Source organism: Stomoxys calcitrans, chromosome 3, assembly GCF_963082655.1.
Source record: "Stomoxys calcitrans chromosome 3, idStoCalc2.1, whole genome shotgun sequence".
NCBI classification, from domain to species: domain Eukaryota; kingdom Metazoa; phylum Arthropoda; class Insecta; order Diptera; family Muscidae; genus Stomoxys; species Stomoxys calcitrans.
In genome coordinates, this window is record NC_081554.1 from 188,562,280 (window position 1) to 188,588,208 (window position 25,929).

The following is a 25,929-nucleotide window of genomic DNA, read 5'->3' on the forward strand; positions in this document are numbered from 1 at the left end:
TATTACTGCAAATCGGACGAACATATATATGGGAGCTATATCCTAATCTGAACCGATTTCTATGAAATTTACCAGTAATATTGAGAGTCATAAAAAAATCCTTCCTGTCGAATTTCGAGACAATCGGTCAACAAATGACCATTTTTTTACTGTATTACTGCAAACCGGACGAACATATATATGGAAGCTATATCCAAATCTGAACCGATTTTTTTCCAATTTTAATAGGCTTTGTCATTTTTATCTTCAGATCTATTACGTCGAAATATGAGGCAAGTTTGTTGAGGTAGACGTTCAACCTATCGCAGATCTCATCAATGGGTCGGGGGTCTGATGCCATGATCGTGGAATGGATCGATCGATCGGGGGTGGAATGGAGGATAGGTAGATGTTAACCAATGCCTGAGATATCACCCCGCCATGGGGAACTCCCTGTTTCACTGTACGGTACATCGATTTCTTTTCTCTAAAATCCATCCACAAATGACTGGCGACCACACAGATGAATCGCGATCCACCGTTTCAGGCCTAGCTGAAGGGACATGTTGGCGATGTCCTCTAATAGTTTGGCATTGCTAAATGCCTTCGATAAGTCCAGTACCTCGAGGACCGTCCTATAACATGGCCTGGGCTGATTGAAGCCACGGCAAATTTGTGCGGTGATGGCATGCATAGTAGTTGTTGTGATATGCAGTCTTCAAAATACATGCTGATGCTCGGTGAATGAAAATTCTCCTACGAGGCTCACATGTAGGCAAACGTTATGCCTACATGTGAGAGAAGGGAGATCGGTCGTTTCGACTCCCCCAAACTCGGGTCCTTTCCAGGCTTCAGTAACGGGATCATTCTGCCCACCTTCCAGACATCGGGAACTAAAAGAGTGTTCAAAGACAGGTTGAGGACAGTAGTAAGGTACTCAACTCCAGGTAGATCCAGATTCTCTAGCATCATTATAGAGATTACGTCGGGGTTCAACGCCTTGAAAGATTTAGCGCCACGAATGACATTCGTAACTTCGCCCATGGTGATGGCTATCCATCGGCTCGCGGACTTCGGATACGACGAATGACACTCCTTCTAGCCCTGTCTCGCTGGGCATGCACAATGAATTGACGGTTGAACAAACTGGCGCATCTCTTCGAATCAGTCACAGTTACTACTAAATTTCCTATGAACATTCCATTAAGGAACAGACGATACTTCTCTCATATCAATGAGTGCAGTCCGATTAATGTTTAAGCTCAATGATAAGGGGCTTCCTATTTTATGCTAAGTGCGAAATGCGTGCCGCATATCAACAACAATAAGTGGAGAGGTTTTAATATGGCAGGATACCTTACATATGTAACCAGCATTAGTAAGGGGGTAACCACCGCTGAAAATTTTTCTGATGTTCGTGACGGGATTTGAAGCCAGGCGCTCGGCATCATAGGCGGACATGCTTACCTCTGCGCCACGGTGGTCTTAGTCACTGTAACGTCGTCAAAAGTGGCTGTGGAGCTGTCATCCCGTCCACCTGGGTTCAAGAGTGAAGTAACAGTAGACCACATCTTCCCTAAACCTGTACCTAAGTTACATTGCTCCAAGTGTTCCAGCAACAAATTTCGCTTATGTTCGTTAATTTTCAAATTCAGCTCGCTAATTCTGGGGTTAGTGGGGTCCGTACGACGGATCTCATCACGCTCGTCTGCGAGTACCACTGCCTTCGTCGGGAAATTGGGCCGCACTTGAGCTATTCGAACGGCTGGTATAAAGCAAGCGGCTGCTGCGTTTATGATGCCAGTTCACTGATGCGGCGATTGGTGTACTCTCTGAAGCCGGTCCAATGGGCCTTCTTCTGACTTAAAAAGTCCGACGCTCAGAGGTTATGAAGTCGGGTGGTCGGTCGATGGTGAGAATTTTGGGGAGGTGGTCTGATCCCAAAGAAAAGGCGGTTTGCCAGGACACGTTCCCAGGAGATCAGAGGATGAAATTACAATGTCTGGCGACCTGCTACACCTCCTCGTAATCCTAGTGGGGGTAATTACCGTGCAAAACGTGGAGCCTTCAATATGCTCTGCCAAAGCTATGCCCCGCTGGTCGTTTCCTAGGGGAGAATGCCATGAACCAGACGATAATGGCCCACTTACATCGAGCTTGTAAGCTTGGCCATTACCAACCGGCAGTATGTACAAGTTGAAGAGCTCTATCTTAGCAGTACCGGACCTAACTGCCGTCTATACTGCACGGAATGATGTATTCCGAAGTTATTTCATTTTATTTTATTTTATTTTATTTTATTTTATTTTATTTTATTTTATTTTATTTTATTTTATTTTATTTTATTTTATTTTATTTTATTTTATTTTATTTTATTTTATTTTATTTTATTTTATTTTATTTTATTTTATTTTATTTTATTTTATTTTATTTTATTTTATTTTATTTTATTTTATTTTATTTTATTTTATTTTATTTTATTTTATTTTATTTTATTTTATTTTATTTTATTTTATTTTATTTTATTTTATTTTATTTTATTTTATTTTATTTTATTTTATTTTATTTTATTTTATTTTATTTTATTTTATTTTATTTTATTTTATTTTATTTTATTTTATTTTATTTTATTTTATTTTATTTTATTTTATTTTATTTTATTTTATTTTATTTTATTTTATTTTATTTTATTTTATTTTATTTTATTTTATTTTATTTTATTTTATTTTATTTTATTTTATTTTATTTTATTTTATTTTATTTTATTTTATTTTATTTTATTTTATTTTATTTTATTTTATTTTATTTTATTTTATTTTATTTTATTTTATTTTATTTTATTTTATTTTATTTTATTTTATTTTATTTTATTTTATTTTATTTTATTTTATTTTATTTTATTTTATTTTAATTTATTTTATTTTATTTTATTTTATTTTATTTTAATTTATTTTATTTTATTTTATTTTATTTTATTTTATTTTATTTTATTTTATTTTATTTTATTTTATTTTATTTTATTTTATTTTATTTTATTTTATTTTATTTTATTTTATTTTATTTTATTTTATTTTATTTTATTTTATTTTATTATATTTTATTGTCTTTTATTTTATTTTGTTTTATTTTATTTTGTTTTGTTTTATTTTATTTTATTGCATACTTTTAGGTATATGTTATTTTATTTTATTCTTTTATTTTATTTTACTGTATTTTATTTTATTTTATTTTTTTCTTTTATTTAATTTTGTTGTATTTTCTTTTATTTTATTTTATTTTTTTTTTTTTATTTTTTTTTATTTTTTTTTTTTTTGTATACAGCTTGAAGGGCATATCATATTCAAAGTATTCTTATAGGCGCCTTGAAAAAAATGAAAGCCTTACCAAAAGGCAATTACAAATCAGTGCCTATCTTCTTTAGCAAGAATTAAATGATTTTCGATTCATATCGAAAGTGGTAGCACATAAATTACACTTTCTTTTTTGCCCCAGCCCTGTCTCCTCCGCACAGCCTTCGTCATCGAACTTCCATACTTTGTTTTACCGATTTCCGTTTTTGCCAACAATTTCGTTTGATATATAAGCTAAAGGTCAAAGTTGAATTGAGTAAGTATTAAAACGTATACTTAGGTATGTAGATACACACAAACGATGGAGAGAAACAAATTTAAGCGAGAGGCAAAGAGAGAGCAAAAGAAAAGAGAAGCCATCACAAAAAAAGAGAAATGGAAACCCTCAAATATATGTCAATGTTATGCGCTGCTAAGAGCCAAAAAATGAAAGGAAATGGAATAGGAATTGGAAGAAAATACCAGCTGAAGCGCATAATACAAACCAACAAAAAAATATACAACAATAAAAACTAAATGAAACAGATATTTATCAAAATATCAACTTAAGCTTTTATAAAATATTTATTTTTTTTTTTTTTTTGGATTTTCCCTTTTCTATGGCCACATTCAGGCAGCAATTGGATTCAAAGGATATGAAGCTCTCTTCGGCAAACCATGGAGGAAGTAATAACCACAAATAAGTGAGGGCATCGTGGCAGTGTAAGTGGAAGGCAGTAGCCTTTCTAGAGCACCAAAAGCAAAAGAAAATAAATGAAACTGTATCAGAGCTCAGCCAAGCGGAAATATCATTAGTCACTAGCCACTAACGCTGGTACGAATGACTTCTCAGAAGAATTTTCCAGCCAGCAACCTTCAAGAGATGAAGCTTTCAACATCCTACTATGCTAGATGGACAAAACCAGCAGCATCTATTCATCAGAAAATTTTACAAATGGCCAGACCTACTCAAAAAGATTTCCTTCACTTTTTTCTAGGGGGCAAAAAAAAGAATAAATAAATTGCAAGAGCTTTGCTTTTTTTTTGTTATTGTGAAGAAGGACAATGAAAAAATGAAATCACAACAGCGCGACACAAAATGACAATCTAAATTTGAATTTTTGACCATTTATGTTCCACTTTGGACTGGCACAATTTTAATTTGGGTTCGTAATTAATATTCTGTAATTACACTATGACACACTTGCAAGCACAAACACATTTTCACTTTTAACACACATATAAGGCAGCACATTACGAATGCATAGCCTTGCCATTGGCGCTGGAGAAGAATTTCAATTGACATTTGTTGTAATTAAGTTTTTATCGTTTACAATCTCGACATAAACGAGAACATGAATGTTTCTGATTGTCCATTATTTGCTGTATAGCGGTGTTTTTTTCTCGTATAAATATATATAACACCTCAAAAAAACAAAAAAAAAAAATGTATGCCACAATGTGTGTATTGTATGTGGCATATTTTGTCATTAGCCTAAAAGTATGCAGCATGAATGCTAATGAAGTTAGACAATTTATGGCGTATGGTAATATTTCTGGGAAAAAAAGGAGAAAATAGGTTTGAAGAGAATAAAAGGGAGAAGAGGAAAGAAAGTAAGGAATAGAGAAAAGGGAAGGAGGCGGGAAGAGCTTGGGAAAAGTTTGTAATAATGTGCAGAAAATGGATTCACTTAAAATTTTATGAAAAGCGATGGCTTAAGTTTAGCACCAATAAATATTGCAATTCATTATTGTTGTAATTTTAGGAATTCAGTAAAGGCACGTGTTAAGCCAACCCATAACATTTGTAATCTATTATAAAAAAAGTAAAGTGTTGCGCTTTGTTTGTATGCTACCTATAGACTCAAAAACGGCTGGACCGTTTTTCTTAAAATTTTTCCAGATGGCAGAGGACGGCCACTTGATGGATAAAAGATTTATGATATTCGCGGGGGGGTGGTTCCTCCCCCTAAGCCCAATTTTCAAAAACGCCAGAACTCGGCGATGGGTGCATCGGTTTAAGCGAAATTTTGCCCGCCAGATTATAAAAACCAAAAAACACAAAATTGGTATACAATTTCGGGGTAAAATAACCGTGGGGGACGCCTAATTATAAAAGCCACCCGAACTGAAAACATGTCAGTTTTTGCGGTTGGAACAATATGGGTATCAAATGAAAGACATTTAAGATTAGAGTATGAACTCGGTACAACAATTTAACCACAAGTGTCGAGAGGCCCGTTCCACCCCTAAAAACAGACCAAAAATTAAAAAAAAAACAGATCAAAAATTATATGTTTACCGATTGGGGCAATATAGGTAAGAAATGAAAGATAACTGAAAGTAGAATACGCAGAATACTTATATTAAAATTGGAGTTGAAGTCCCAGGGGGTCGCCCCGCCACAAAATTATGCCCCCATTGGGACATGTATATCACACGGGACACTATGGGATTCAAAGGTATTTGAGAGTAGAAAGCGAAACTTATATAAAATGTGAGGTCTATTCCCAGGCGGTTCACCCCACCCCAAAATTATGCCCCAAATGGACATGTACACCGAAGGGGACAATATGGAACTCCAACGAAAAGTATTTGGTGTACAATACGAAGCTTATATGAAAAATAGGACCCAAATGGACTTGTTTACCAAATGGGACATATTTGGGATGCGAATATAAATTATTTTCAATTTAGGGTGTAGCGAAGCACACCAGGCCAGCTAATAATTTCATAAGAAAACGATTATTAGAAATATTTGGGATTATTGTACGATGTATGCAAGTCAGCCCCCATAGCGCAAAGGTTAGGAAAACCTGGGTTCGAATCCTGGCGAGAACAAAATAACAAAATTTTACAGCAGTGGTTAAAACCTCGTAGAGCTGTCGACATTTGTGAGGAACTTTGCCATGTAAAAACTTCCCCACAAAGAGGTGTCACTCTGCAGAAAGCCGTACGGACTCGGCTATAAAAAGGGCCTCCTTTTTATAGCCGAGTCATCATGGAGCTTAAAATTTAATCGGAAAGCACTTACTGAAATGTAAGAAGGTTGCCCCTCTTCATTAATGGAATGTTCACTGAGGAGCAAAAAGAATCTTCAAAAATAAAGATCAATATCTCGGTGGGTGGGTGCCGGAAGACCACCTAATAATAGATGATCCTCCTGACTGATAATAGAATCTTACTTTTCTCGCAAATAGCTTTAATTTGAGTTCCATATTGCAACGATCGGTTCAAATGTCCGTTTGAGGGGTTTCAGGGTGTTGTAGCGCCCCAAACTTGATTCTTAATGTCTTTATCATGTAAGTACTCTACTCTGAAATACGATTCGTTCAAGTCCCATATTGTCAAGGTTGGTCTTCATGCCCGTTTTGAGGGATTTTAGGATGGGGCGTCCCCTACAGTTACAGGATTTTAAGATTGAATTAAATTGGATGTTGGCCCTTTCACATTTTACACTACATTTGTGCCGCACTGAACTCTACTCTTTATTATCTGTCATATAAGTCCCATAATGTTCCAATCGGTCCAAATGAATGTTTTGGTGGGTTTTAGAATGGGGCGTTCCCCCCAGTTACTTGGTCAAAAGTTTGGGTTCAAAGGTGTGTTTTTGGATTAGTATAAGGGTATGCACAAAAACTCCTTCAAATGGATTCATACATCTCTGATATATCGCATTTTTATAAAATAACATATGGGGGAAGACAACCATCGCTAAAAATATTTACAGTAATCTCGTTGGGATTTTAACCCAGGCGTTCGGCGTCATAGGCGGACACACTAACGTCTGCGTCACGGTGGACTCCCAAGCTTTCCCATGTATTTCATTGATTGCGTAGTGCAACAACTGCTTGGCTTGCCATCACAACACATATTAGCCAAAGTCTCAGCCTGGTCAAGTTGTGTCATGGTAAGGTCCTCTTGGTTTTTGACCAATGGAAGGCCTTTGGTACAATCAGCCCTTCCATGCTTTATGACGATATGGCCAACATATCTCTCCATCAAGTGTGAACTAGTTCTGTGATCGTAAATGGAATTTAGGAATAAGAAGTCGAGGCTTCTTAGAGTGAAACAGGTAGCTTCAAAGGGAGGAATGAAATCTGCGGCACTGTTCAACCTTTACCTACCTCCATTTCTTATTTTCCTAACATCATTGAGATATGATATGTGGGCGATTGTTTGGTCATGGCCTCAAGACTCAACGTTGTTAAAACCACGGCGTTACATTCCATCCTTGAATTATCCAGAAATATTTGGGAACACCTGGTGCAACCTTAACAGATCCTCTCCCATACTCCTGAAATGTGTAACGAATTCAGGAGTAGAAACAAAGATCTCAAGTCGCTTGCTGACTTCATTTCGTTTACTGTACAACGCCAGTGCAGCTGAGAGAGACGCAGTAAAGGAAGTTCCAGGTCAGACAGACTGTGTCTTGAGTTCTCATGTGTACCGCCTCTATCAGGAGTATGCCGATATCAGTACTATTAGAATGTGTAAGGACTAGCAAATGTTTTGCAAGCTAGCCTACTCTACAATTTCTTCAGGGGTAACTACGGAGTTCCACAGTGCGACACCTCTTTGGGGAAAAGTTTTAGCATGGCAAAGCACCTCCATAATTTCGTCAGCATTTGGAGGGGATAACCACCGCTCAAAACCAAGGCGTTCAGCATCATAGGTGGACATGCTAAACTCTGCGCTACGGTTTGCTCTAGTTCCTTAATGGAATGTTCATGGGCATATTTGCAGTAGGTGGATTAGAGTGTCGTACACCGGATCACAATACCATATAACACTGCATGTCTGAGAAATGCAATACATTGGCACTTCATGACACGATAATTGAACATCTCACAAATTTGACAATGTTTCTTATAGACATACACTTTTTACAAAAGAAAAGAAATTTTTACAAAATTTCCCATAGAAATGGAATTTCATCATATTTCCAATAAAATTTTTCTAAAAAAAAAAATAATGTTGACAAAATGTCCTATTGCAATGAAATGTTGACAAAATTTCCTATTGAAAAGACATTTTGACAAAATTTCGAATAGAAAAAAATTTTTGACAAAATTTCCTATAGAAATAAAGTTTTGACAATATTTCCTATAAAAAGACATGAAATTTTGTCAGAAATTTTCTATAGAAATGAAATTTTGAAAAAATGCCCATAGGAATAAATTTTGACAAAATTTCCTTCAGAAAGAAATGAAATTTTGTCAGAAATTTTCTATAGAAATAAAATTTTGACAAAATTTCCCATAGAAATGAAATTTTGACAAAATTTCCCATAGATGTGAAATTTTCACAAAATTTCCCATAGAAATGAAATTTTGACAAAATTTCCTATAGAAAAGTAATTTTGACAAAACTTCCCATAGAAATAACATTTTGACAAAATTTCCTGAAGAAAACGAATTTGGATAAATTGCCTAAAGAAATGAAATTTTGACAAAATTTCCTACCAAAATGAAATGTTGACAAACCTATATTTAAAAAAAAATTTTTTAGAAAATAAATTTTGCCAGAAATTCAAAAGACTTTATTAAAAAATTTTCGTTTTGAATTCAAATTTTGACATTTCCTGGAGAAATGAAATTTATAAAAAAATCCCATAGAAAAGAAATTTTTACAAAATTAAATGTTGACAATCTTTCCTATAGTGTGTGCAGCTTCCTAAAGTGTGGATTTCATTATGATAATTTGATTTTTAACTAAGTTATTTTTTGTTTTCAAAAATGCTTGCCTACATTTAGGTGCTTTGCGATATGGTAAACAAAACCAAATTGACAACCAAAGCATTGCATCACTTGCAGGCATAGAAAAACAAATAGTTTTCGCCAGTTTTCTTCTAATGCAATATACACAAGACCTTTCAATTACAGAAATTGCCTACTTTTAGGCTTTCCGGTAAACAAAGCCAAATAAGTTTTTTTAGCTGCAAGCCAGAATTTTTTCATTTTGTTTTACTTTCTTTTTGTTTATTTGGCTTACAAAACTGCAAGAAACAGTCTTTGAGATATGCAAGAAAAATACACACATACTTAAGGAAGTTATGTCATGGCTTGTCATTGACATTTTAAAAGAAAATAGTCAGCAAAACATAACAAAAATGCATTTAAAATGTGTTAAGATGATATTAGATAATTTAGGAGCTTACCAAAGGTAATAGGCAACTGTTACTTTCATTGAAAATTTTGTTATCTAAATGTAAGGCACATTTTTTGAATACAAAGCTTTGAAGATGGCGGACAAATTCGCCAATTATTTCATAAGCTTCCTAAAAGAACAGAAAGAGGACTTGTATCAAATCAACTAGATTTGAATGTCAATCCTGACCTGAATTCACGTGCTAGCTCAATGATAAGGAGCTTCCTACTTCAAGTCTGAGTGAAATGGCTGCAGATACAAATGGTAAAGATTTTTTGTGTTTTTTTTTTGGGATTTGATCACAGTTTTTCTCAGCGGAAGGTGAACTTGCTAACACCTTTCTAAAAGAAAGTTTGTTTCATCTAAAACATACACTAGATCTCTTTGAATAACAATTATTTTCTTTTTGTTGTCGAATTCATCCAGCTTTTTTTGATGAGCCCTCTGGCAAAGAGCGAAATCGCGATCATTGCAGCCCACCCCAAATACATTTAACACACCACATAGCTGAGACTCTTTGAAGGGTTTTTGTGGTTTTGCTTTTCTATTTTAAAAAGAAGCTAAAAAAAATAAAGACCATCAAAAGAAGAGCAAACGAATGAAAAAAAGTTATTTTCATTATTGCCTATTTTTAGGCAATCAATTTTTAATATAACTAAAGCATAGGTTAAGGCATCAGATTTAGGTTTCATGAACTGCTGCGCCCACAATCATATCATTAGGACCAGGAAGGATATTTCAATCGTGATAATAAGCACTGCTCGTTTAATTTTTTTAATTCTATGATAAGGAACCTATTCCGATTGCCGTAAAGCAAAACACCATAAAAAAAGATTTACCAGGATTTACCATTTACCAAGGAAAGCTTCAACTGTTGACAATTTCTTTTTTTGTTACCGCTGGGACTTGAACACAGGCTTTCTGAAAGAAATTGGGGTTCTTTAACCCCCTTAACCACAGCTTTTCCTCATTTACTATTCCATAGCATAATTTTAGGTGTATTTGGATAAAAATATTTCAATAATTACCTATTTTGAGGGAATAATTTTTTCTAATAATTATTATATACATTGGTGCTTTAGAGAAGACTGCACTAGTAAAGACTTAACTCAAAAAACATTAATTTTTCATAAAACAATAGTCTGGTAATTATTGCCTATTTTTGGGAAACGATTTTTTTTAAATAAATATCATAAGTAGGAATGGAAAAGGACATTAGAGCATAGTTTCCAAAGATATCGAAAAATATTTTTCCCACAACTATCTCATTAAAGGGCAGAGAGAAGACTTTAATCGCCACCAAGAATTGAGCCCCACAATTATCCCATTAGCCCAATTCAATATTTTGGTGGCGCTGAGGTTAGCATGTCCGCCTATTGTGCCGAACGTCTGGGATAAAATCCCGGCGTAAGCATAAGAAACATTTTGAGCATTGGTCATCCCCTCACTAATGCTGGCTACATTTATGAGGTATCCTACCATGCTAAAACTTCCCTACCAAATAGTGTCGCCATGCAGCACCCTGTTCGAACTTGGTATAAAAAGGAGGCACCTTATCAATGATCTTAAACTTTAATCGGACTTCACTCATTGATTTGAGAGAAGTATTCTCTGCTCCTAAATGGAATGGGAAATTTAGTAGTTTCCCGATTAACATTTTAATCTTTAAAGCATACTTAAGGGTGTTTAAGTAACTGGAATGTAGTTTACCACAGAATTTAAAAATTGATCATTCTACCAAGAACCCATAAGGAAACAGTGATATGACTTCACTGGCAAGGTTGATTGCTACTCTATTGGTTTTTCAGTGATATAGGGCTTAATGCAAATGCAAATTTGCCCATGGGTATTCCAAAGGTATGCGATACCTTTTTGGGGAGTTTTTCCATGTCAAAGAACTTCATAAATGTCGCCGGCATTAGGAGGGTTTAACCACCACTGGAAATTTTTTTTCTGATGTTCTCGCCGGGATTCGAACATAGGCGCTCAGCGTCATAAGAGGACACGCTTAATTCTACGCTACAGTGGTATCCCATGAGATATATAGGGAACGTATATATTGAGCGCCGAGTCTAAAAGCCTGACTTAATCAGATACCGCTGGTAGAACAATTTTTCAAAAGCTGAAATACTTGTAGCTCATGTTTGGATTGGGAACTCAGGAAGACCGTAATTTATACAAAAGAAAGACTATTAAAAAATAATCATTTCAGTCTCATGTCGTCCTAGTGGGAGTTATATACGCTTGGGGGATATTTTTGGTTACTAAAGGGAGCAATCCAAAATTCACTTTATTCTTCGCACTCATCTCGCCAATCCGTTATTTTGAAAATTGAAAATAAAAAGTCCGGCAGACTTTTGCGATCATGGTTTTAGATATATGGTAAGAGGCGTACACCGAGACAAAATGCTGTAGAACAACATATCTGGTACAGGAAATTTTGTGTTTTTGCTAGGATTCAAAAACCAGAAATTGGCGCTTACTATTGCAAGCTGCGATAACAAGCAAAATAACCTTTATGTATGCATATATCTTTTTATGAAGCATATATTTGTGTCCATTCAAGTCCAAACTTATGAAAATATTGCCAACTTTAGGGAAACTCAAATCTTTAATTTAGAAAAGCATATTTCAAGGCTTCAATACTTTTCTAAAGCATATTTTTTGTCGTACTAAAGTACAAAAACTAAACATAATACTGTCCACATTTAGGCAATACACATTTTAAATTTAAAAGAAGCTTACATTAGGGCTTCGTTATGCAAAAACTTTTTAACATTTGTCGAATTTTTTAATAAATTTTTAAACTTTATCTTACAATAGTTGCGGTCTCTACAAACCAAAAAACCCGCAAACTACATAATTTGCTATATTATGTCGAAGACATTCATTTGGCTAACAACAATTTCAACAACAATGACATCATTTGCTGCAGTTCGTACTTTTGCACAACTTCTTCAAGGAAAATAGAATTTATGCCAGTAGAAAGAAAAAAAAAACAACAAATTTCCTATTCGCTTCTCTAGGAACGCGCAAAGAAACCAAAAATATGTAAGCAACAAAACAAGGGCAATACAAGGGACGTGCTTGTATAAAATCTATGCCAACAAGCTGCTGAAAAAAAGTACAAAATCAAATCAAGCACGAAAAGAATTAAAGTTTTTTCTCTTCATTCTTTTTGCCCAATTTTTGGCGAAAGCAAAACCTAACAAACATGGCATGAAGCGAGTACTTGGCTCTAAAGCAAACATCATCCAAGACGTGTACAACGTGCACTTCTACATTGTAAAGAAATTGCAGATACTTCAAGGTGGAGATAAGGCTAAGGGGTTTTCAGGGGGGAGGCTAAGGATAAGCATAAGGTGAAGACTGCATTGAAATTTTTATACTATGTCACTTGCATTTTATTTGTAGTCTTTCTCACTCTCTCTCCACTTCCTAAAAATATGCTTTAAATCTTAACTCATAGTTCATAAATATAGCTTATGGTTTTAAATGACTTGGACGCACCCACTCTTCACACACATTGTCATTCTGCCATTTAAATCCTTGTCCAGTTGGACATGCCCAGGACGTTATTAATGCTGTGTGGTAAATATCAGCAGAGAATGAGTTTAGTGTTCGTATATTTTTGCTTATTTTTTTTTTGAATGCCCATCCTTACGCTCACCCACCAAGCAAGCCAAGAAATGTTTGCTGGAACTAAAAACCAGGCTAAGGGCCAACAAAGAAATGAAGATTTATGTGTATATTTGGTTTGGCGCAAACAAAATAATAACGTCATCATTGCCACTAAATTTGGTCATCAGATTAGGGCTATGTTTTGGTGGTTTGATATGGCAGAGTTTTGCCTTAGACAGACAGTTAGGCAAAAGGGCTGGCAAGACGGCCGCCAGGCTGTCAGGCAGCCTTAAACCATTGAAGCACAAAATCTGCTTGAGCAGATAGTATTTTATGAGGTATTTATTAAGGCAGAAAGAGCGAGTGAGGGGTAACAACAGCCGGCATCAACGAGAGAGGGGAATATAAATTATTAAGTTCTCTTTGTGGGGTCATTCGAGGGAAATATGGTTTATGACGTTGGATTTTTTTTTTTTTTTTTTTTTGTATACGATTTTTGGTTTATGGGTTAAATTCTTGTGTATATTCTTAAAAGAAAATCAGGCCAAAAACATTGGATGCGTTTTTTTTCTAATAAATGAAATTATAACTTTTATAAAAAACATTCCATACTTTTGGGAAAACCCGAATATATCAAAAATAATTATGCAGTGGACGACGGAAAATTTACTACACAAATAAAAAAAAAGTTAAAAAATAAAAATAAAATTAGAAAAAAAACATTTAAATGTATAAAAAGGTTAAAAATTAAAAGAAACTTAAAAATTAATAAAAAAAAATGAAATTAAAAAAAAATATAATCAAACTAATTCTAACAATGTAATAATCTCATAAACCATATAAATTTTTTTAATGATATAAATTTAAAAAAAAATCATTGCATACTTTAAGGGAAAATTCCATAAAAAAAACAAAAGAAATAAAAAACCAAATATTCAACAGACTTCAAGAAAAAACTTCAACGGGCGACCAAAAAAATTATCAAAAAAAAATTCTAAAAAATAAAAATTAAAATTCTAACAATGTTATATCGAAAAAAATATGCTTTGGTAATATTTTTAAGAGAAAAATTAGAGGTAGACTATCGATTGTGTATCTTTAATGCTAAAATCGAAGCCCCAAATTTTTTTTTGCGTATTTTTTAAGATAGAAAAATATTTTAAAAAAATATTGCATACTTTAAGGAGAAAATATTAAGAAAAAATGAAAGGAAATAAAAACTCCATGTAAAATAGAAGGCGAAAAAATGAATCCAACCGGTCAATGAACTATTAATAAAAAAAATTCAATGAAAAAAAATCTAAAAATTAAATCTACCATTGTAATATTAACATTAATTCCTCAATAAACATTTTTAAGTAAAAACATAGGGTGGAAATATTGATTATTATTAAGGAAAAAAAATACGCTTCAAAAAATAATTGCATAATTTTGGGAGGAAAACTTTTTAAAACAGAAAAAAGGACGATATATAGAGAGGACTACACACGATAATAAAAAATACAACGGGCGACTACCAACACATCTAAAACAACTTTTTTTTAGTAAAAAAATAACGAAAAATTTATGTAACCTCGCCATAAAGCATATAACAAAAGTTTCAATAAAAAAACATAACGGCAAAAACTTTTTGTAAAAAATTATTCCATACCTTTAGAGAAAATCCATTACATAAAATAAAAATAAAAAAGGGATATAAAAAAAGACGCTCTATTTGAAATTTATAAAATAATGAAATACATATTTAAAAAAAAATCACATAAAAAAACAATTTAAATATCAATGAAATATAAAAAAAATAAAGAACTAAATAAAAAATTTAATTAAATGGTAATAAACAAAAAGAAATCATTTAATGCAATTTAGTAGCATAGGTTAGGTTAGGTAAGAGTGGCAGACCTTTATAGACTCACTTAGACAATTTGAAGTCCATTGTGTTATCACAGTAGCGACAGACCAAGGCTTCTAGCGAGAATCGAACCCACGACCTGGTAATCTAAGTACGCTAACAACTCGGCTATCGTGGCGTCCTTACTATAGTAGCGTAAGGTACATGAAAAACATTTTTAGGCCCAGAATATGGGTAAAGGCACAAAAATTTTTTCAGAAATTTTTGCATAATTTTGGGGTAAATTTTTTTTATAAAATAATAAAATGGAATGCAACATAGACGAAAAACAAAAACAATTTTACCATCGACGAAAGAAAAACTACAATTTAAAATTAAAAAAAAATGGAAAAAAAAAATAAAAAGTTAAAAAAAACTCAAAAATATATAAAAATAATTTTAAAATTAAAAAAAAAAATTATATTAAAAATAACAAGGCTACCAATGTAATACGGGCAACAAAGCCAAGAGCACTGTTTGCATTAAATCAATAGCAAAAAATGTTTGAAAATATATTGCATACTTTTAGGGAAACCCCAATTCATATTTTACAACAAAGCATAAAAAACCATTTTATAAAATAAAAATTAAAACAAAAAATTGTGTATAATATACAAACAATTTCGTATAGACAGAATATACGAAAAAACTACTTCACAAAAGTAAAAAAAAAAAAACAAAAATTGTGAAATTAACGATCCATACCTTGGATCGTGAGGCTCATATTCAGCTTTGGAAGATCTCGCTTAGTGAAAAAAACAAAAACAAATTATGTGTCAATGAAATATATACAAAATAAATTTAATAAAAATAAATATATAGAAGTAAATAAAAATTAAAACTAAATCATCAAAAACAAAACAAACATATCCATTTAGTGTAATATAATAGCGATAGGTATATGACAAACATTTTTAATGGAGAACATAGAACAGAATATGGGTAATAGCAAAAAAATGTTTTAATCAATTATTGCACACTTTTAGGGGGAACTACAATATTTTATAAAAAAATATAAAATAGACGATACACAAGAACAGTTATGCTGTTGAGGCAGGAAAACTTCTATATTTTCAAAAAAGTAATTTTACAATTAAAAAAAAAAAAATAACTGAAATTGAACAAAGTCTAAGTCTATCAAATCCAAGAATATCGGTTGTACTATTGCAATAGTAACAAAATGTTTTAAAAGATTATTATATACTTTTAGGGAAAACCCATTTTATAAAATAAATTTTTATTTTATTTTTAAAGTTTATTTCATATAGACGGAATGTACGTCGTGTAGGTTTCTATTCAGCCTCGTGAATTCTGGTGACGTAAAATTGGAATAACTTATATGTGGGCTGTTTTGTCACAATTGAAAACGGAGTTGCCGTTTAAGCATAGAATGAGGATCTTAGACTTTCCAATATTGACAAAAGACAGAGTTGTTCCCCACACCTTAAGCCTTAGCAAATTTTGTCACGGACACTTGGTCAATGCCCACCACAAGGAGAGTTTCTTCCTTCTTCTTCTCCCCGTGGAAGACCTCCTATTTCTCAGCGACCAATTCCTTGATACATTTTGTCACCTTTGAGAGTTGACGGATATCCATCTTTCTAACCAAGTCGACCATTGGCCTCTCCCATGAAGTGCAGATATTTTCAACGAGCTTTTTGACGGTCTCTCTAAATCAATGATGGACAAAAAAAAACACAATATTGGATATTATTGTGCAAGTACACAACCATAAGCTTGAAAATAATTGTGATTGTGTAAGTGCAACAGCTATTGCTCTAAATCAACTTAGAATGCAAGGACGATCACCAATATATACACCATATGAAATATTAGTTAATATGTTGAGAAGTTACAAAAGGAATTATGCATTTTTTGCACGTTGCATACTTTTAGGCATGCTTACCATTAATAAACACCATTTTACAGGAAATTGAAGTAACATATACAATGGTTTACCCACTATTCCACTTAGAACAAGACGAATCGAAATTATGAATTTAATCCATGCAGAAATATAAAAATGTTGCATACTTTTAGGGATACTAATCAGCAGAAAGCATTATTCCTACGGGAATTGAACAAAAAAAATTGGTAATTAAAAATTGATAAACTAAATTTTGTGAAAATAAAAATCTATTGGATAAACCGTTTTTTCAAAAATGTATTTTCATACAAATTTCAAATTTGATGTGCTTATCAATTTATCAACATTTTTTATCAATACCAAATTTTTCAAAATTTATTTTTGTAGAGAATTCAATAAAAAAAATTAAATATTGCATACTTTAATTGTAAATATTTGAAAAATTTTAATTATTGAGAAATAAAATAGTTAGATTTTATTCAAAATTCTGAGCTGCGTCGTCATATTTCATTTGAATTTCGAATATTTTGTACACTTCGTAAAAATGTTGTCTACTTTTAGGCATGTTTTAAGTTTTTACCTGATTAGCGCCTGAATTGGAGGCCACCGCAGTGCAGAGGTTAGCATTTTCGAATCCTGGCGAGAACATCTAAATTTGATAAAAATGTCTTTATTCTAAAGAAAACATTGCTATTATTATTTTAATATCAGCAAAGATATGCCCATGTGTAAAGCTAAACTAAATAAAAATATCAATCGTTGCTCCCTCATTCAAAGCAAACATTTTTACTCGCTCACTTATACATACATATTAACAGAAAAACCAATCGAAAGAAAAAGAAGGAGAAAAAGTGACCTCATTTAACTTTTTATCCCCCACCTCTATTAAAATTTAGTTTTTTTGGACATTCAAATGCAAACACAATGCCAAAACCGCCAAAGAATGGTCTGAGATTTTGTGGGAAAGTCTAATAAAAAGGCACATACACATACACACAAATACCAAAGTTTATGGTTTAGTTTTTATGTCCAGCACCAAGATTACCTCACACAATGACCATTGCTTACGTGATTTAGGGCAAACAGCAAAGAAAAAAATCAAAGAGAAAAAAAAAACAAGAAATAAGTTAGTTCAAGATACTCAGAATACAGTTTTAAAGGTCTCAAAATAAAAAAAATTAAGCATATAAAAATTTCATTATCTACTTAATGCCAAGAAACATAAAAAATCGTTATTTTTCTTTATTTCCTTGCTCCTCTTCCTAACAAAAAAAAAAGCCGAAACACAATTGGTCATTTTTCATATTCTATGAAAGCAGGGAAATGTTCTGTACTCATTTAATGGCCTCTGTGATTTTTGGTACTTTTACATAAAATATGTTTTATTGTTAACACATTTTAACCATCACAATAAACATTTATCATAAATTTAAAAAACACCTACACCAACCACAACAATAACACACATTTCTGCGTTTCTTCTTACCAACTTTATGAGATTTGCATTTTTTATGCTTATTGTTAGAAATCAAAGCAAATACTTTGCTAATTTTAAATTGAAAAACGAAGAAATTGTTGCTTGAGTGTAAAACCAAGATAAAAATATAGGACAAATTTTTATTTCGACGTTTCCTTCAATTGATAAGAAATACAATTTTCTAAAATTTTAAAGCATACTTTTGGACGGTTGTAAAGCTTTTATGGGAATTTCTAATATTATATTTCTAACCAATAGCAGAGAATTTTTAAAGCAATAAAGTAGGTTTTTATGCATTTGTCTCACATTAAATCATATTCGCTCATATGTATGCACCGTAAATTAGAAATTTTTACAATTTAAAGCATACTTTTGGGCAGAAAGTGAAATGTAACGATGGCATTTAATGATAGGGAACATGCATGATCTGAAAATTTAAACGAAAGCAAGAACTTTTCTCAGACGCAGCAGAAAAAAATGTTGCCTACTTTTAGGAAGATTTGCAATTTTTATTATTTAAAAACACATTCCCAAAACGAATGAAATGGTACTTTTATTAGATTTTTTTCCTATAAAAAAATGTCCAGCAAACATATTGCCTACTTTCAGACACCCAAAAATTAAATTAAAAATTTCAACATATTCTCACAACAGATAACATTTTTCCCGGCACGGGATAGCTGTGGGTACCACACAGGCTGGAACATTGAGGTCCAATCTGTGTGGTGTCCATTGCTGTCACGGGAAGCTTAGCTGCAAGCATCCACAAGTTGCAGATAGTGTAATGCTCCTTACGGAGTAGCTGCAACGACAGGCGCAGACAATCAGAGGTATCGAGCGGAGAGTCTCTGTGAGAGGCCGGGCGGCTCTTGTACAAATACTGAGTGAGTATGATGCTTGATATGAACAGGCGAGTTATAGGCGCCCTTAAATAACTAATAGCTCCATGGCACCAACAGGAGCTTGAAGAGAATCGCCACCTCCACATTAAAATGAAATTGTAGCTATAACAACAGCAACAACAACAAATGAGATTTAAATATTTCTTAACTTTCCCAACAAAAATAAAAATGGGTAAAATGAGTAAATTTTTAAGTACAAAAAAAATTTAACTTTTACAATTTTAAAGCATACTTTTAGATAGTAGTTCTAAAGTGCTGAGGGGAATTTTTATGACTTTTAATTCGAATCGATACAAATGAGAGCTAAATAGGGTTTAACTTTAGAAACAAAAGCAAAGTTGGTAAAATAAGTTAATTTTGTATATGCAACAACCTCATATAAAAAATTTAGCAATTTTACAATTTTAAAGCATACTTTTAGATAGTAGTTCTAAAGAGCTGAGGGGAATTTTTATGACTTTATTTATAATCGATGGCATAGATTTTCAAAAGCAACAAAATAAAAAAGAGTTAATCAATAATTCAAACTTGTTTAAAAAAATATGAATTATTTCAAAACCGCTTTCAAAGAACTTTTTTAACCATATATATTATTCCCCTGAATGTATGCGACATAATTTAAAAAAAAAACTAGTGCTTATAAATCTGAACAGATATGGTAAAATAGCCATCGTAGTATATAAGATTCAACTGCTGTTGTTGCCATAGCCTAGTCATTACGTATTCGACTATGATTTTAGAGACAATGCAAAGAAATATTAAAACCGAGCTAAGTTCTAAATATGAACCGATTATATATAAAAACTGAATATATTGTTTTGAATGCTTTCGTAATGTTTACCGAGGGATCGACAAAAATGCCTGGAAAAACTTTTTAATATATTTTCACTAAACCAGGCGAAATTTGGTAAGCATCAATTTTGGAAAACAGGTGCCTTATATAAATAAAAATGTATTATTAACAGACTAATCGGACATCAATTGTCGCTCCTAGGGTCTAAAGAAGACAAATCGTGCGATCGGTTTACATGGGAGCTATATCTAAATCCGATCCGATATGGCCCATTTGCAATCCCAAATGATCTACATCAATATTAAGTATCTGTGCAAAATTTCAAGCGGCTAGCTTTACGCGTTCGACGGCTTTCGTGGACGGACGGACGGATGGACATGGATAGATCGACTTAGAATTTCAAGACGATCAAGAAAATATGTACTTTATGGAGTCGTCAATCAATATTTCAAAGTGTTACAAACGGACTGATTAGATTAGTATACCCCCATCGTTTGGTGGTGGCTATAAAAATTTTCTAAAAATTTGATTGGTTATTGGGACTAACGCGTATTTATATTTCTGAATAAATTCCCTTGAAGTTTATAACCCCACTAAAGAAAAAGTATTAATAAACTCGACACAGTATGACTATTAAACTTATAACCATTACTATTATATAATATTGCATACTTTATGGGCAACAAATATTTTTTTAAATTAATTTTTTTTTCAAAAATTAAAGCATTTCGCATATTATTTTTCCAAGGAAAATTTCTGTTAAGATTTATACTCCAAAGAAAAATTAGAATATTTATAAAACCAACTTAGTACGAACTAAAACTACTAAATTTCCTATGAACATTCCATTAAGGAACAGGGGATTCTTATCTCATAACAAGATTTAACATGGCAGGATACCTTACAAATGCAGACGTCATTGGTAAGGGGATAACCACCGCTGAAAATTTTTTTGATGTTTGAAATCAGGCGTTCTGTGTCATAGACGGACATGCTTACCTATGCGCCACGTCGGTCTACGGTGGAGTCAGTACGACTATACAAGAATTTTACAAACTATTGCATACTTTTCAGCGCAAACAATATACATAAATGCACTTGGAATGATAAAATTTAAGAACCAATAACGCAAATAGCCAAATCTTATAATGGCTACATAATTGTATTGTCATTCTTAAGATAGTTGTATGGATTTCAGCTTTATAAAAACGCTTGATAAACCATTGTTGTCTTATGTCTTACTATTTCTGCCACATTAAACCATTGGACCGCGACTGGCTCTTCCGAATTCGAAAATTTTCATAAATTTATTATTTAAAATATTAATATTCACTTTGTATTTTCTTAATTTTGTTTAACAAAATATATTTTTTTTTTTTTTTGTTTACAAAACAAATTTAAAATACCAAGAAAATATTTTTTTTTTAATTTGTTTCAGTATTTTTTAAACATTTAGCGGAGAAAAATGAAAACTAATGACAATGACATAAATTCTACTTTTGTACCGAAATAGGGGCCTTCTGCCATTACTGCCAAAAGAACTCAAGAAAACATCAAAATGCCAAAAAAAAAAATTAAGAACAAATTTTTTTTGAATTTTGAAGTTTTCATAAATTGCAGACCTTTGACACCTCAAAATGTGAAAAAATGCCATTATATTCCAAAAAAAATTTACTTAACTATTTTCATTAGTCAAATGTATGCCAATGAAAATAGAATGGTGTTAATCTTAACCTAACTTGGGCTTAGGTAATTTTCTACACAATCAGCGTTAATGGTTCAAGTAGGTCCTTAATTATGGAGCGCTAACATGGAACACAATTAAAATATTGATAGTTTTTAGTCATGTACACGAAAATAAAGCACAAAATAATTTTAAAACATCATTGAGCAAAAAATATCTATTTTTGAAGGCAAGGGTAAAATTTTTAACATTAGTGTTCCTTTCAAAATGAAAAAAAAAAAAAATTATTCATTCTAAACACGAACTTTGATATATTTTTGATAAATATATTGCCTACTTTCAGGAGGCATTAATTTTTAATATTTATACCCACAACCATAGGATGGGGGTGTACTTATCTAGTCATTCTGTCGGTAAAAAAACATTGACCGAAATATTGGTCTAAGACCTCATAAAGTTTGTATATACCTGATCATCTCGACATTCTGAGTCGATCTAGCCATGTCCGCCGTCCGTACGTATGTCGAAATCATGATAGCGGTCGAACGCGTAAAGCTAGCCGATTGAAATGTTGAACAGATACTTCTTATTGATTTACGTCATAGAGGGCTGCCAACAGACCATATCGGTTCAGATTTGAATATAGCCCCCATATAAACCGATCTCCCGATTAGACTTCTTGAATCCTTACATGCCGCAATTGTTGTCCGATTTGGCTGAAATTTAGCATGCGGTGTCTGTTATGACTTCTAACAACTGTGCCAACTACGGTCTAAATCGGTCTATTAACTGCTATAACTCCCATATAAATCGATCTGCCGATTTGATTTATTGAGTCCTTACAGGGACGCAAGTTTCTGTTATAACATCCAACAGCTGTGTCAAGTACGGTCCAATTAGGTCTATAATCAGATATAGCTCTTATATAGAACGATCCCCCGACTCGACTATTTGAGCCCATAGAAGCCTCAAGATTAATCTGATTTGTCTTAAATTTGGAACAAAGACTTTAGTTACGACCTTTAATGACCATTGCCCGAATCAGTCAAATAGTGATACGAATTATACTTAGGGGGCCTGTATCACCTTTTTTGACCAATACGAATAAAACTTGGTCCTTATGTTGTTAGTCAAAGGATAGGTTATTGTTCCAAATTTCAGCCAAATCGGACACAAATTATGGCTTGTAAGGGCTCAAGAAGTCAAATCGGGAGATCGGTTTATATGGGAGCCATATCGGGTTATAGACAGATTTGCACCGTACTTGGCACAGTTGTTGGAAGTCTTAACGGAACACCACATGCCAAATTTAAGCGAAGTCGGCTAAGGATAAGGGCTCAAGAAGTCAAATCGGGAGATCGGTTTATATGGGAGCTATATCTAAATCTGAATCGATGTTGCCCATTTGTAATCGCCAATGATCTACATCATTGTTAAGTATCGGTGCAAAATTTCAAGCTACTAGCTTTACGCGTTCGACAGCTATCGTGATTTCGACAGACGGACGGACATGGCTAGATCGACTCAGAGCGTCGAGACCATCAAGAATATGTATATATGTACTTTATGGGGTCTTAGACGAATATTTCGAGATGTTACAAACGGAATGACTAGATTAGTATACCCTTATCCTATAATGGTGGGTATAAAAATTGAAGAAATTTGGCAAAACTGCACTTTATAGAGCGCACCTCCGATTTAACTGAAATTCGTTATGTAGTCGTGGTTTGACCCCAGGCACACAAATCTGAAGTCCGTTTTTAGGCCCCCTCGTTGCCAAAAACCTCCTCTTGGGGAAAGTGCTCCAAACTTTCTAAACAAGTCTAAAAATTTAACCTGTCTAGGACCTACGGGGTCTTGAGAATTTTTTAGCACTCCTTAACCTGTGCGATATGGGTATCAAATGAAAGGTACAAAGGAGAAGATTACGGTAGATATGCGAAAAAGTAATAAAGCTATAAAAGGTCTCTAAGAAAAAATAGAACGGGTAAAAGCGTGGTGGCCATCGTAATGTAGAGGTTAGCAAGTCCGACTATGACGCTGAACGCCTGGGTTCGAATCCTGGTGAGACCATCAGAAAAAATTTTCAGTGGTGGCTTTCCCCTCCTAGTGCTGGCAACATTTGTGAAGTAATATGCCATGTAAAACTTCTCTCCAAAGAGGTGTCGCAATGCAGCACGCCGTTCGGAATCGGCTATAAAAAGAGGGCCCTTATGATTCAGCTTAAACTTGAATCGGACTGCACTCATTGATAGGTGCGAAGTTTGCCCCTCCTTAGTGGAATGTTCATGGACAAAATTTGCGATTTGCAAAAGCGTTCTAAGTTCGGCCAGGACGAATCTAATGTACCCTCCACCATTTATCGCATTTGTCGAGTTCTTTTCCCGGACCATAATCGAATCGAATGTTCGAGACCATAGTAGAAGTCATTGTGCAATAAGTAAAATATGGAGAACGGTTTATATGGGAGGTGTATCAGGCTATAGACCGATTTATTATTTATTTATTTATTTTATTTATTTATTTATTTATTTGATGAATACCTACACAACAAGATAAAAAATCTTATAATTATAGTGCAGGCTTATCAGACCTCATTTGACACCTAAAGTTGAAGATCACGGTAGAAACTATTGAACCAAATTTCAGCCAAATCGGATAAGAATTGCGCCCTCTAGTGGCTCAAGAAATCAAGTTTCAAGATCGGTTTATATGGCAGCTATATCAGGTTATAGACCAATTTGCACCATTCTTTCCACAGTTTTTGGAAAACATAACAAAACACCTGGTGCAAAATTTCATTCAAATCGGATAAGAGTTGTGCCCTCTGGTGGAACAAGAAGTCAAGAGCCAATATCGGTTTATATGGCAGCTGTATCAGGTTATAGACTGATTTCAACCATACTCAGCACAGTTGTTGGAAATCATAACAAAACATCTCGTGCAAAATTTCACACAAATTGGATAAGAATTGCGCCCTCTAGTGGCTCAAGAAAATCCGTGATTGGTTTATATGGCAGCAGTATTAAAACATAGACCGATATGGCCCATTTACAATCCGAAACGACCTACACTAATAAGAAGTATATGTGTAAAATTTCAAGCGGCTAGCTTTACTCCGTCGAAAGTTAGTGTGCTTTCGACAGACGGACGGACATGACTAGATCGAATTAAAATGTCATGACGATCAAGAATTTATATACTTTATGGGGTCTTAGGCGAATATTTCGAGGAGTTACAAACAGAATGACGAAAAATGTTTCCCCCTATCCTATAGTGGAAGGTATAAAAATTTCCAAAAAAATCGACAAATTTTTTAATTTTTGGTCATATATGGCGGTTGGTTGGAAAAATGGAAACAAGCACAGCAGACGAAAATTTTTTGCAAAAAATTACGCGATTTGAATTAAAAAATCTCCTTCTTTGCCTTCGCAATCTACTTGCTAATACCTTTCATTTGATACCCCTAATGCCTAGGTTGGAGTATTTTCCCCAAGGAGTAGTTTGGCCCTAAGGTGATCCAGGGGCCTTTTGCCCCAAAAACGGACTTCGAAGGGCCTAATACAACTCACTGTCCTAAATTTCGGCGAAATCGGACAATAAATGCGCCTTTTATGGGTCTAAAACCTGAAATCGAGAGATCGGTCTATATGGCAGCTATATCCAAATCTAGGCCGATCTGTCCCATATTCCAGAAAGATGTAGAGTGGCCTAACTTGACTCACTGTCACAAATTTTGGCAACATCGGACGATTTATTGTCTTTTATGGGCCCAAAACCTAAAATCGAGAGATCGGTCTATATGACAGCTATATCTGAATCTGAAGCGATCTAGGCCAAATTGAAGTAGGATGTGGACTGGTCTAGCAAAATCGGATAATAAAGGCGTCTTTTACGGGCCTAAGACCTTAAATCGAGAGATCCGTCTATATGGGGGCTATATCAAGATATAGTCCGATATAGCCCATCTTCGAATTTAACCTGCTTATGGACAAAAAAAGAATCTGTGAAAAGTTTCTTTCAGCTCAGTATCTCTATTTTTTAGGACTGTAGCGTGATATCAACAGACCGACGGACGCACATGGCTAGGTAGCCTTAGAATATAATCAGAGTTTGATAAAAATATTTATTGAATATATTTTTAAGGAAATCTTCTATGAAAATCGTTTTCTCTTAAGAATAAGAGGAACTTTTTCTTTACAAAAGAATATTCTTTCTATTTTCCTTCATGCCCTGTTT

The 25,929-nt window shown here is 33.4% G+C and overlaps 1 protein-coding gene across 9 annotated transcripts in view; it reads right to left on the reverse strand.

Moving 5' to 3' along the window:
- Positions 1 to 25,929, reverse strand: part of LOC106081378 (sodium/potassium/calcium exchanger Nckx30C) — a 351,807-nt gene that overhangs the window by 278,591 nt on the left and 47,287 nt on the right. The gene's annotated exons all lie outside the window — the stretch shown is intronic.